The 14061-nt window shown below is 42.0% G+C and overlaps 1 protein-coding gene across 9 annotated transcripts in view; it reads left to right on the forward strand.

Moving 5' to 3' along the window:
- The first annotated feature begins 6111 nt into the window (after positions 1 to 6111).
- LOC106574363 (uncharacterized) overlaps positions 6112 to 14061 on the forward strand; it is an 82491-nt gene continuing 74541 nt past the window's right edge. For 4 of the 9 annotated variants that reach the window (XM_082962816.1, XM_082962817.1, XM_082962815.1 and 1 more), the window contains exon 1: positions 6115 to 6516. The gene's annotated coding sequence lies outside the window, so the exon portion shown is untranslated. Of the gene's footprint in view, positions 6517 to 14061 lie in introns of all 9 variants that reach the window. The other 5 variants (XM_082962819.1, XM_082962820.1, XM_082962818.1 and 2 more) reach the window with 2 other exon arrangements.

Genomic DNA, 14061 nt, shown 5'->3' on the forward strand with positions numbered 1-14061 from the left:
TCAAAATCCAATTTACCCTAACTCCTTAACCCTAAAATAGCATTTGAACAAATTCAGGCCATTATCTGGTTTCCCTATGTTGTCAGGACATTCTGGTGACTTGTGTAGGAAATGTAAAAAACACACACAAAGGAAAGAGCTTCTTAGGCTGAATCCTGCAGTACACTATATTTTACCTAGCCCCAAATCTGGATTATTCATATTTCATTCTTTGTAATTTCATAGTATTTTAACCCACACATTGAACATGTTCAGAGAGAGAGAAAGAGATATCATAAAGTGGTGGAGAGATGCAGTCACAGAACTGTGTGGAATAGAAAACGTGAGTCACTTAGTTTCATCCCTGTCACCCCTGCCCATTCATTTCTGCAAGGTCCTATCAAAATGAGGAAACAGCCAATTCAATGCATTACATACACCTGCTTATTCTATTCATAATATAGCTGCAGTCTAGATGTTAAAGCATATCCACATCTGTAACTGGGGTTTAACTACAGTAGTTGAGTAATGTGTTGGAGAGATCCAAACAACTTCAACTAGCATCCCCGCCTGAAAAACCATGTAGCTTTGCAAGCATTACAATCTTGAATGATCTGCAACCCTTTGATTGGGCAACCTTTCGCTTTTGTTCTAGTTATCAGAATGTTCTGGTAGTGCTATGGATCCTGCCTGATGTGACATTTGTTAATACTGAGAATATAGATGAACGTTAATGACAAAGTCCAATGGGTGAAACATTCAGATAGAAATGTAATAATTAGAACTGAAACGATTCCCTATTCTATCTGACAGACATTTATATCTATTCTACACAATACTCTATGAACATTCTACAACATTGCACCCTCCTAAACTGAAGCTCCCCTGATATCCCTTTACAGTGCACAACAATCAGGGTAAATGTGACGATACACTGTATGCCAAACAGAACGAGACAGTGACTGCTCTGCTCTACCTAAACATACAGCACATGCTTGTCACACAATGACAGCATACATCTCATAACATCCTTCCCTGTCACTTCACTGTGACCAACAATCTGGCCTTCGTCGACTGTAAGCAACTCTCTCTGCTCCACATCTAACAGGGTGACTGACTGCACAGCACTTGAGTAAAAAACATCCGCACTCTGTGGCAGTGCACTCTGAACTTCACAAGGAGTATCCGCCTTCTAGCGGTGTCTAACCTTTGATGGGCTTGGATCCTCTTATCGCATTAGTCATGTTTGATTTTCTCCTCTATATCATATTTCACTGCCTCTGGTAGAACTCGCAGAGACACACCCGGGTTTCCCTGCTGCTATGTGACTGTCTCCTGCGACAGACAGTCAGGAAAGCGCTGATATTATCCCAGAGACAGGGGTGTAATACATCTCGTTGTGGTCACAGTATAGGCCAACATTTCCTGTTTGTCATGCTTTTTCTGTGCAAGAACTTTCCAGTGAACGCATTATCCAGAGACACTTTGTATCATACAGGTATCTTCATTAGAAATGTAGGGTGCTATAGGTTGTTTGGGGGCAGCGTAGAGATTTACTGGTCTCCTGCACACTACAGCCCACACACACACACACACACACACACACACACACACACACACACACACACACACACACACGAGCGGACTGGGACAAGAATTCGGCCCTGGCATTTTATCCACACCAGCCAACTCACAACCCCCAGGCGGGCCACAAGCCATACACACACCCCATCTCCACACACCCTACATAGTCACAGGCAGAGGTGCTGACAAATAACATTGGCAGTACAGTTCAGCATTTCTCAACCATTTCTATTCTAGTGACTGGCGAGACATGTCCCTCCTCCTCTATTTTAACCAGCTCATGTTTAAAACAAATACAATATGTAAAAACACCAATGGAGATACAACTATCTCATCACTATAACTGTGTCTCTGCTCTAGTCATTTTATTTGCCTCCCTCTTGTGCTGTCTATCTGTCTCAGCATCTTCTCTGCGGTCACACTGTGGTTCTTCTTGTCTGTCTGCTTAAGCCTTATATGTTATAAAAGCGAAGCTAACGACATAGGCTATATTGCAAATTAGTGCTTGTCATATACTGAGTATACAAAAGATCACAAACACCTGATCTTTCCATGACATAGACTGACAAGGTGAAAGCTATGATCCCTTATTAATGTCACTTGTTAAATCCACTTCAATCAGTGTCGATGAAGGGGAGGAGACAGGTTAAAGGATTTTTTAGAATATTATGATATAGAAGCTAAAATCTAAATGCTTACATTCAAATGTAATGATTATTATCACACAAGTGATAAGAGTATGGAATGTGATGGAAATGTTATACTTGTGCTTTTCTATTTACCAATTTATATGTTCTATGATTGTGCTTTTCTATATACTGTCAATCATATCAAGGCTGAAGTGCTGCAGGCATAGATTTAGAATATAGAGGAGTCATTTTTTCCCATCACTAACACACCTGATTCAAGTATTCAACTAATCATGGTCTTCTCTCTCGACCAGGGCCAGAGAGCTACTCTCTAGACCAGTTCCTGGTGAGCGACAGTTCTGTAGGTTTTCACTCCAACCCTAATCTAGCACACCTAATTCAAATAATTAGCCAGTTATTAAGCTGAATCTGGACAAAAACCTACAGCATTGTAGCTCTCAAGAAACAGACTTGGAGAGCCCCACTCTAGACCCCTTAAACTCAACTCTGGACCTTGAAGCAAGTTTTCATTACTCCCCTCTAATCAGGGACTGATTTAGACCAGGGACACCAGGTGGATGCAATTAATTATCAGGGCAAACAGATAACCAGCAGGCTCTGGACCTTGTAGGGTAAGAGTTGAATACCCCTGGTCTAGACCATAGCTGTGTTTGAATACTCATACTAATAGCACTATTTGTGACGTAAATTGAGTATATAGTATGCTTATTGGTCATAGTATGGATATAGTTCATATGCCAAAAGTTCCCGGACGTCGTACTACATTTGCCAAAATATGAAGTATACAATCAGTGGACACTATTTCTGTGCTTTTGGGGCCCATAATGCAATTCTTCAGAAGTGGGCACGGCTTCACAACATTTTCAGATTTGAAGGAAATGCCGGAAAATATGCAGCCGAAGTCCGTCAAGAGCGGATACAAATTCATTGCTTTAACTAATTATGACAAACGTTGAGCAATATAATAAAGTAATGTATTTTTAAATAAGTTACGTTACATGTTATGTTGTATGACAATTTGCTAGCTTCACTAGCCTTATGAACCGCATAGCACATCATTACAGCAGTTGCTTGAATGTACCGGTATGTTAGCTAGCTACTGTCCAGTTGTACAACTGACTAGGTATCCCCCTTTCCCCTAATGTTAGTTGGCTACTAATACATTGAAATTGCCAGTATATTAACTATATACTAACTAACTACCCAATGTTTTGACCTGATCATTCACGTCATTCTTAGCTTAGCTAAGTGGTATAGTCATTGTGCATTCTCAATGGACAGTGTTAATGAAGTCGTAAGATGTCGTGCTACTAATTTTTGTTGCTATGCTAACTAGCTAGCAAGAAGTTGCATAGCAACAGCATCAACTTCTGGTAGACAGGTGAAGTGCTAGTACACATAACTGAAAGAATACCGTTTGTTTACAGTATACTACAACTAAGTATGTAGCATACAGTATATTACTATGGTTATTCGAACACAGCTCACATAACTTCTGCTTTTCATAGCCTTCTTTGACAGCATGGATGGTTCCGATCAGAACAGCCGGTAGAATGTTACGTTTTGTGAAAGATGCTATTGAACAAAGCCTAATATCTACTCATCTCTTTCTCTGAAACACTGAGGGCCTGACATGTCAGAGGGGAGAGAGCAGTGGTAAAGGTCACTGATGGGTCAAAACATCACAGATTGAAAATGCTGATTGTGTCAAAACCAGAGCCAACTGGGGCTTGCCCATCACTGTCAGACTGTGTTTAGACAGGCAGCCCAATTCTGATATTTTTTCAACTAATTGGTCTTTTGACCAATCGTGTTTTCACATCAAATTTTTCAGATCTGATTTGTCAAAAGACCAATTAGTAAAAAAATCTGAATTGTACTGCCTGTCTAAATGCAGCTTGACACACCCAGATTCAAGTTTTCAGCCAGGGAGAAGGAATAAATAATGTCATGGCAATATTGTCCACTAGGTGGCATAATTCGTTTAGATGTATCTCTGCTGTTGATAATTATATTTTAATGACACATTTAAACACTTTCACACACTTTTGACAAATTATTTTTCAAGCACTTATATATTATATTTATTATCACATAAGTCCTTTGTACACCATTGCCACTTTATTAGGTTACCACTTTCAGATTTAGCCTAATGAGGTAATGGTCAAAGGTTATAATTAGTATCCTACAACTGGGTAATATGGCGCCGACAGATATCGCAGCTCTGCTTCTAGCTCCTTAGCAACTTTGCAGTATTTAGTTTTTTTGTTATTCCTTACATTATTAGCCCAGACATTTTTTTTCGTGTTATTACATACAGCTGGAAATAACTTTTTTTTTAAACAAGCATTTCGCTACACCCCCAATAACATATGTTAAAAATGTGTGTGACCAATAAAATGTGAACTGTACAAGGGTCTGGAGTTGGTAGAATAGAAAAACCAACAAATGGTAAATCATTTTTCTATGTGTGGAATTCATGTAAGAAATTAGAAAGAATTTGCAAAAAAATAGATTTTAATTTGACAGGATAATGAATGAGGTTTGATAAAAATGAATCAGTCAATATGAATTTGCATAACAATCCCATGAACCGGTACATGGCATTGGCTTCTTCAGCAGTCTGTTTGAGAAGGGTGCAACTTCACTCCGCAATTCGGGGCATTCCTGCATCTGCAGGAGTGGAGCCTCTCTTTATACACTACTTTTATTGGTAAATGTTTAAGCTATGATTCCAGTACATAGGTAGGAGGCGAGGGGCGCTCCAGTGCAGTAGCTCGCGGTAATTCACCATAATGTCGGTTGCCAACCGCTGATCAACCCAACAGAAGAGGCGAAGTGGAATTCCACTTTGCCATAGAGTGGAGAGAAATGCAGTTTAATGATATCTGAGTGAGACTGGCCAACAAAATCAATGGGGGTAATTTGACCATGATAACAAGTTTAGATAGCTGGCTGCAAAACTAACTTAGCAATAACAAAATAAAGAATGTTGGCTGACATGGGCTAATTGACTGACATAATAGAACTGCTGATGCACAACCACATTTCAAAATTGTACCTTATATTTTACCTCGCAACAGTAAGCTGAGACCCCGAATGAGTTTTAAAAAAAATGTATCGAGAGGGCCTTCAAAAGGGGGGCCGCAAGTGGAGTGGAGTGTCCTTCGCCCTCGCCTGTCGGGCAGTGTTTTCCAGAAGTTCTGTTAATGACAGAGGGCAGGTGTTCGGCAGGCGGGAGCGAAGGACAGTGTGTGCTAGCTTAGTCCTAATAAGGATTCCAGTACACGGGAGCACACGGTGTTGCTTCCGCCTCCCGGCATAGCTAGCGATAGGCGGGGGCGACACCGGTAGACGTATCCTTCGCCCCCGCCTTTTGGGTACGGTTTTCTCCGGTACACAGCAGGCGGGAGGCAACAATGTGTGCTGGTTTGACACCGATTATAAGCTAGCACAAGCCACGGAGTGGCTCGCGCCTGCAGTGCTAGCGGGAGGCAGGGGGCGACCGGTAGACAGTGTCCCTCCTGTTTTACACAGCAGACAGGAGAAGGGTGCGAAACCGTGTGTTAGCTAGCACACGGTGTCGCTCCCGCCTGCTGTACGGTTTCCTGCAGTTCTGTTAACGATGAGGAGGGAAGGACAATGTCCAGCTGGCAAAGAGGACTCCGGTAACCAGGAGGCGTGGTCGAAAAAACAGATAATAATTCCATTTTGACACACATTCGAAAGCGCCACACGACGAAGCCCCACACGAAGATGTCCTGCTTGGAGGGAGGCCTTCATACAGGAACCAATGGGAATACAAGGGGGGTGGGGAGGGCATTCATGCATAAACCAATGGTATACTCGAGGGAGGGGTGTTCCTGAAGGAACCAATGGGATGCTCGAGAGGTATGTTCCTGCAGATGCAGAAATGTCCACATGCAGGAACGCCCCGATTTGCGTGCTGCAGTTGCACACCAGTACACTGGGTTGGAGAGGTGCTTGCTCACTCCCAGGATAGCGCTGTTGATTAGTCGAGCCTAATTCTGGGCTGGACAGGAAACAGGAGACGCATAGCGTGCCTCGCGCAACAATCCTGGGAAAGAGAATGAGGATGGGAATATGTATGTATTTGCACGACGAGCGGTTAGTTAAAAAAAGATGAGGACAACGGGCACTACAATTCTTTCAACTGTTTCACAGAAGCGTGTTATTTGGACCATTAAGTATCTGGAACAAATACCGTGATTACTGCGTTTGGTTTTCATCAACCATTGGGGGAAATACAGAAGAGGAGCCGCTGTTAAATCCCAATTTGACTGTAAGTGGGTTGTGAACTCAGCTTTTCTCACCTATAGATGTGTTTAGGATTTATTTATTTATTGATAAAACCTAACAATCTACTTAACAAAAAATACCTTCAACGAGTTATGGTGTACCGCCTAGGTGATCCGTATTGTAGCGTCTCAATGAAAAAAGGGCCGAGAGACGGGAATTGATAGCCTGCTGGGTGTGAATTGTTTGTGGAGGAAGGGTAGTTTGTTGTATAGGACCTCACATTTGAAATATGGCTATGTTTTTAGATAAACATTGACCTTTTATAAAGGCTATGATGTCAAAACTAGTGGTATGTTTGAAAGAGTTCTATGTTTTTGCGGTGTTCTTATGCGGCCATTGAACATCCTTGGATAAAGGGTGTGTGTGGCTGGCCAGACTAGGGAACACCACGGGCTGACCATGACCTATTGAAAAGATTACTGGACAACTGTTGTTAGGTCGTCATACTAGTGAATGTTTTTTTATTTTTTATGAACAGGCCGGGGATACAAAGTAACACTGTCTGTGTGAATTGCTCATATGAATGTCAGTTGATGATGTTCTAGGAGGGGTAAAATGTTTTCATGCAAATTTGCTGACATCATCGTCGTCTCTCATCAAAGTCGATTTGTCTTAACGGAGAACAGCCTGCTGCGCAATGTCATGCCATTTTCAGCGACATATTATGATAGGCCTAGTGCCTCGTTGAACAACGATATTGCTGCCAGTGTCCCCACCCTGTTCAGACTGGTCTCGGACTAGACATAATAGTAAACGTAAATTTGGGACACCAAATTTGTATGTTCTCTGGATACGCGAGGTTGAATTGCATTGAATTATATGTCTGGCTGAAAAAGCGTTTGAATCCGGAAAGTTGCTCTCACGATTTCTACAAGCCAGAATGTTTAATACAATTATATATTAACATACATTTACCGGTTCTTGTGGCAGGTCCTTTCGGTGGTAGGAATGTGAGATGATGCATCCACAGGAAAGTATAATTACATTAACTTTTCAAAACATTTGTAGTGCATTCCGATTTATATTACCATAAGCATGATCAGTAGATAAAAATACATGCACACTTGCTGAGTTCGTGCACATGCTTCAGGTGATAGAAATCTGAAAGCACTACCAGCACTTTGAAAAGTTGATGTAATTATACTTTCCCTGTGGATATATTGTCTCCCAGTCCTGGACATATTACGCAAACGTCTGGCCACCCAAAGGTTGTGTACAAATCTCATCATGGACAATTAGCAACTACTTACTTTTTAGCTACTTTGCCTCTACTTAGTATGTTAGCTAACCCTAAACCTTTTAGCTTCCCCTAACCCTTTAACTTAGCTCTAGGGGTTAACGTTAGCCAGCTACCTAACGTTAGCCACCTAGTAAAAATCTATTTAATCAATTTTAGCATTAGGCTGTAACGTAGCGGAAAGTCAAGGGGTCTGAATACTTTCCGAAGGCTTGAATGCCAAGCGTCAAGTCTGGAGGAAACATGGCACCGTCCCTACGGTGAAGCATGGTGGTGTCAGCACTCAGGACCTCAGACTGGGGTGATGGTTCACCTTCCAACTGGACAAAGACCCTAAGCACACAGCCAAGACAACGCAGGAGTGGCTTTGGGATAAGTCTCTGAATGTCCTTGAATGTTCTTCGACCTGACTTGAACCCGATCGAACAACTCTGGAGAGACCTGAAAATAGCTGTGCAGCGACACTCCCCATCCAACCTGACAGAGCTTGAGAGGATCTGCAGAGAAGAATGGGAGAAACTCCCCAATACAGGTGTGCCAAGCTTGTAGCGTCATACCCCAGAAGATTCAAGGCTGTAATCGCAGCCAAAGGTGCTTCAACAAAGTACTGAGTTTAGGGTCTGTAAATGTGATATTTCATTTATTTTTGTTAGCTAGCACACAGTGCTTTTGATTTTGATTTGTTTAACACCTCTTTGGTTACTACATGATTCCATATGTGTTATTTCATAGTTTTGATGTCTTCACTATTATTCTGCAATGTAGAAAATAGTAAAAAAATAAAGAAAAACCTTGGAATGAGTAGGTGTGTCCAAACTTTTGACTGGTACTGTATGTATATGAGTGTTTCTTGGCTAAATAGACTCTGTGACAATAGACCCAAAGACAAACACAGAATTGAGAGTATGACTGGGTTTCCCTGCTCATAGCTTCAGACAGACATTCACACTGTAAAGTTAATGACCCTTCATTGAATGTAGAGTTCATAGCTCATTTTGCGAAGAGGAGCAGAGTGCAAGGCCTCTTTCTGGATGCCATATGTACCCAGGTTCCCAATAACTGCTAAAATGTCAAAACAAACACGTGTTGGGTGGGCATTTGTTACTCTAGTAGGGCTTGGAAAGCAGAGGTTTCTTTTTGATGAGCTCTTCTTGTGAGGGGGCACAAGCACTCCTGGCACGCTGTAAGGTTGCTAGTGAAACGAGGCCTACTGGGTGAAGCTGATGAGAACTTATGACACCTTTCCATCTGTCCAACATTTTATGACCATATGGTATTTTTTAGGCAAGCATGTAATGTGGCCTACCGTACCTCCACAAGGCACGGAAACACCGAAACTGCCCTAATCTCTGTGTTGTTTGGGGACAGAGCAGTAACCTTTCTATAGGCAGTGAAGTCCTATCACCTATATTGGACACATACAGGTAGGTCCCTCCCCATTTGGGACTGTTTGCTTTGGTTCTAGGTGAATACACCGCAGTTCCGGGCCAGATGATAACAACCAACTATCAGTAGGTGGTTTCATAGTTTTCTAGTGAACGCTGTTTACATTTACAAGGACAGCAAGTAGCAGGAGTTGTGGTTTCACTTTTGGCATGACAGAGATTTCACTGTCATGCCAAAAGAACAGGGAAAATAATGGAAGGAAGCGCATAAGTGAAGTGTTGTGCATATCACTACAAAGACATATGCAATCTTAAGTTGACCCCTACCTCCTGTTCACTTTTGGAGTTCTGAAAGAACTTGTAGTAGTTCCACCTTGCCTTTCAATAGGCTAGATTGCATTTTTGTCGTTATTGCTTATGCCTATCCAGTCCTTACAGATCTCCACAAGTGTCTAGGGCAGTTACTCACTATTTTTTGTAAGGGGGCCACTTTGTCAGAGGGGGGCACAGATTGTTGTACTTGTTCCAATATTTTTGAGAGCAATAGAGCACATGCAATTGTTTTGATGTACAGCACATCACAAATATACATACACACATTAAATAGGCTACATCACATGTATAAGACCCATATTAAGGGTTACCTCAGTAGTTGGATGAGTGAAAATGTCCCTTCTGCTCCTTGACTGAATTTATTTTAAATTTATAGTCTGTTGCTATCCTTGTGAGGCAACCCAGGTGTGCATTGGTCAGTCTGTTTCTCTGTTTTTGTTTCACAATGTTCATTGTTAAGTCCCTTCTCTTTCCCTTGCATGTTTGGGACACCGTAAGTGCACATAGATGCCAGATTTGACCAGTCAATATTATTATCAGCAAAAAAAATATAACAAGGGCTTGCTTTCAGAATATCCTCTCCTTGTGTTTGTCCCTGAAGGGGCAGGAAACATAAAAGTAACTCTCTGAACGACTCATTTTGAGGGAAGCGGACCCAAACACATAATTGGGCAATTTCACTTAAACCAGTGCTTTTGTCAAGCGCAATACTAAAATACGGCTCCACGGTTATGTCAGTAATCAGTTGCTTGCTGATGTCTTCTATGCGTATTGTTATGGTCGAGTCTCTGAGAATTGCAGTCCCTTAATCTTAAGGATGTGACCCTTTTCGCCTGAAATGACATACCGAAATCTAACTGCCTGTAGCTCAGGACCTGAAGCAACAATATGCATATTCTTGATACCATTTGAAAGGAAACACTTTGAAGTTTGTGGAAATGTTAAATGAATGTAGGCGAATTTAACACATTAGACCTAGTAAAAGATAATACAAAGAAAATAAACATGCCTTTTTTTTGTACGATCTTTGAAATGCAAGAGAAAAGCCATAATGTATTATTCTAGGCCAGGTGCAATTTAGATTTTGGCCACTGATGGCAGCAGCGTATGTTCAAAGTTTTAGACTGATCGAATGAACCACTGCATATCTGTTCAAAATGTTGTATCAAGACCGCCCAAATGTGCTTAATTTGGTTTATTAATCCAGTTTCTAGTTCATAATTGTGCACTCTCCTCAAACAATAGCATGGTATTATTTCACTGTAGTAGCTACTGTAAATTGGACAGTGCTGTTAGATTAACAAGAATTTAAGCTTTCTGCCTATATCAGATATGTCTATGTCCTGGGAATCTTTTTTGTGACTTACCTCATGCTAGTTAATCACATTAGCCTACGTTAGCTCAACCGTCCCACAGGAGGGACACTTATCCCGTAGAGGTTTAATTTTAATTTGCTTGAAAATAGCTTCCTTGTTTGTGAAATCAGCATACAATATTTTGTCTGAGGTCCAAAAACATTTGACAATCTCCACGTCTGAAGGCCTTCCTGTTTCTTGCGAGTATCCAAGCAATCTCATATGTTGCCTGCCGTTTTCTCTGCAACAGTGCAAGATCTGTCCATTTCTTGTTGTTCATTGACCTGTCCTTTTGAGTTGCGCTATTTTATTGTTTCTGAGGTTGCTTTGTGGCGGATATGTTTTGTGAAAGTGGCCATGGTGTGACTGGAAATGTCGCTCTAAATTTGCTCGTTTAAAACAATTGACGGCCTTCTGGCAAATAAGACAGTCCCATTATGCAGTACAAAAATACTTGTCTGTCCATTTCTCTTGGAACTTTCTGTGTTCTTCTCGAATCGACCGTATCCTAGTCTTAGCCACCGGAGCTACGTTAGCTAGCTGCATTTCCCCGCTGCCATTTACAGATACATATTTTTTTTCTTCTTCTCCTGGTTCTCTGATGGTTGTTCGTTCACAGCTGCCACGTTGTTCTCCAGCTCTTCCCCCTCATTTTCTTTGTCAATAGATTTGCGTTTCTTTTTTACAATAAATCGATCCATGTCTACCAGACTGTAAAATTAGCTAGTAGCAAACTGATATGGGTCGGTTGCTGTAGCTGTGCAGTTGCGTTCTATTTCGGCAAATGTTCTATTTCGGGCTTTGTTCATCAGCTGCGCTATACTGCCATCTATCTGCCATCCAGGGAACAATAGATATATTAAATGAAGTGATTCAGGCCTGCATTAAACACATTGATTTGAAATTGTATCATTGTTATGAATGGAAAATCACTGATCTGCAAATTAAGGGTCTAGGGGGTAGGGGCTGGTTGACTTGAGATGGTGGCTTGATTGTCAGTCTCGACAATAAATGTTATTAGTTGTGTGGTTTTGTTAATGAAGAATGGAATGAAGGATTGCATTGCAACTTACATCGGCAGGCAGCTGTGTGGCCACATTATTTTGAAAGCCAAAGGACTTTGTTAGCTGTGTTCTTTGGGGCTGATGTAGCCTGGGCTGTGTTCATTAGTTCAAAACGCTGTGCAACAAAAAATGTAAATACACTTATTATTCGACAAATCCAGGTATTCCATTCCCGTTCCATTTGGTACCTACTGAACATGACCCAGGCTTTGTGTACGTAAAGTGAGGGGGAAAAGTATTTGATCCCCTGCTGATTTTCTACGTTTGCCCACTGACAAAGAAATGATCAGTTTATAATTGTAATGGTAGGTTTATTTGAACAGTAAGATGCATAATAACAACAAAAAAATCCAGAAAAAACGCATGTTAAAATGATTTGCATTTTAATGAGGGAAATAAGTATTTGACCCCTCTGCAAAACATGACTTAGTACTTGGTGACAAAACTCTTGTTGGCAATCACAGAGGTCAGACGTTTCTTGTAGTTGGCCACCAGGTTTGCACACATCTCAGGGGGTTTCTGTCCCACTCCTCTTTGCAGATCTTCTCCAAGTCATCAAGGTTTTGAGGCTGACGTTTGGCAACTCGAACCTTCAGCTCCCTCCACAGATTTTCTATGGGATTAAGGTCTGGAGACTGGCTAGGCCACTCCAGGACCTTAATGTGCTTCTTCTTGAGCTACTCCTTTGTTGCCTTGGCTGTGTGTTTTGGGTCATTGTCATGCTGGAATACCCATCCACGACCCATTTTCAATGCCCTGGCTGAGGGAAGGAGGTTCTCACCCAAGATTTGATGATACATGGCCCATCCATCGTCCCTTTGATGCGGTGAAGTTGTCCTGTCCCCTTAGCAGAAAAACACCCCCAAAGCATAATATTTCCACCTCCATGTTTGACAGTGGGGATGGTGTTCTTGGGGTCACAGGCAGCATTCCTCCTCCTCCAAACACGGCGAGTTGAGTTGATGCCAAAGAGCTCCATTTTGGTCTCATCTGACCAAAAACCCTTTCACCCAGTTGTCCTCTGAATCATTCAGATGTTCATTGGCAAACTTCAGACGGGCATGTATATGTATTCTTGAGCAGGGGGATCTTGCGGGCGCTGCAGGATTTTAGTCCTTCATGGCGTAGTGTGTTACCAATTGTTTTCTTGGTGACAATGGTCCCAGCTGCCTTGATCATTGACAAGATCCTCCTGTGTAGTTCTGGGCTAGTTCCTCACCGTTCTCGATCATTGCAACTCCACGAAGTGAGATCTTGCATGGAGCCCAGGTCGAGGGAGATTGACAGTTCTTTTGTGTTTCTTCCATTTGCGAATAATCGCACCAACTGTTGTCACCTTCTCACCAAGCTGCTTGGTGATGGTCTTGTAGCCCATTCCAGCCTTGTGTAGGTCTACAATCTTGTCCCTGACATCCTTGGAGAGCTCTTTGGTCTTGGCCATGGTGGAGAGTTTGGAATCTGATTGATTGCTTCTGTGGACAGGTGTCTTTTATACAGGTAACAAGCTGAGATTAGGAGCACTCCCTTTAAGAGTGTGCTCCTAATCTCAGTTCGTTACCTGTATAGAAGACACCTGGGAGCCAGAAATCTTTCTGATTGAGAGGGGGTGAAATACTTATTTCCCTCACTAAACAGCACAGTCATGGTTTCAGTTTTCCATTGATTGGGGGGGACCATCTGTCAGGAGGAGCTGGTGAGCGTCCCAAATGGCACCCTTATCCCCATGTCGTGCAGTACTTTTGACCAGGGCCTATAGTGCTTTGATCAAAAGTAGTGCAATATATGGGAAATAGGATGCCATTTGGGATGCAAGCCTGGTGTCATTTTAGTGTAAGGGAGTTCAGTGTTCCACTTTTTCCCCGAGGCCAGGGAGGGAGAAGAGTGGGAGGAAAACGAGACTGCATGTCTGAGAGAACTGCAGAGCACAACAAAAACCACACAGCTTACTGTCACTGCATGATTTTCCCATTCACTACTTTTGTTAAAAAAAACATGTTCTCTACCCTGTCTGCTCCCATATTTATCTCACACTCTTCCCTTTCATGTCTCAGAGAAAGTAGTTTTTAGTGGTAAAAAGGTACCACCTGTTTAAAAAAATGTAATTCCCCCCACCCCTTTCAAATATACAAAAATAATGGAAAGGCCTCTGTGTGC

This window comes from Salmo salar, chromosome 16, assembly GCF_965601325.2.
Source record: "Salmo salar chromosome 16, fSalSal1, whole genome shotgun sequence".
Taxonomy (NCBI): Eukaryota; Metazoa; Chordata; class Actinopteri; order Salmoniformes; family Salmonidae; genus Salmo; species Salmo salar.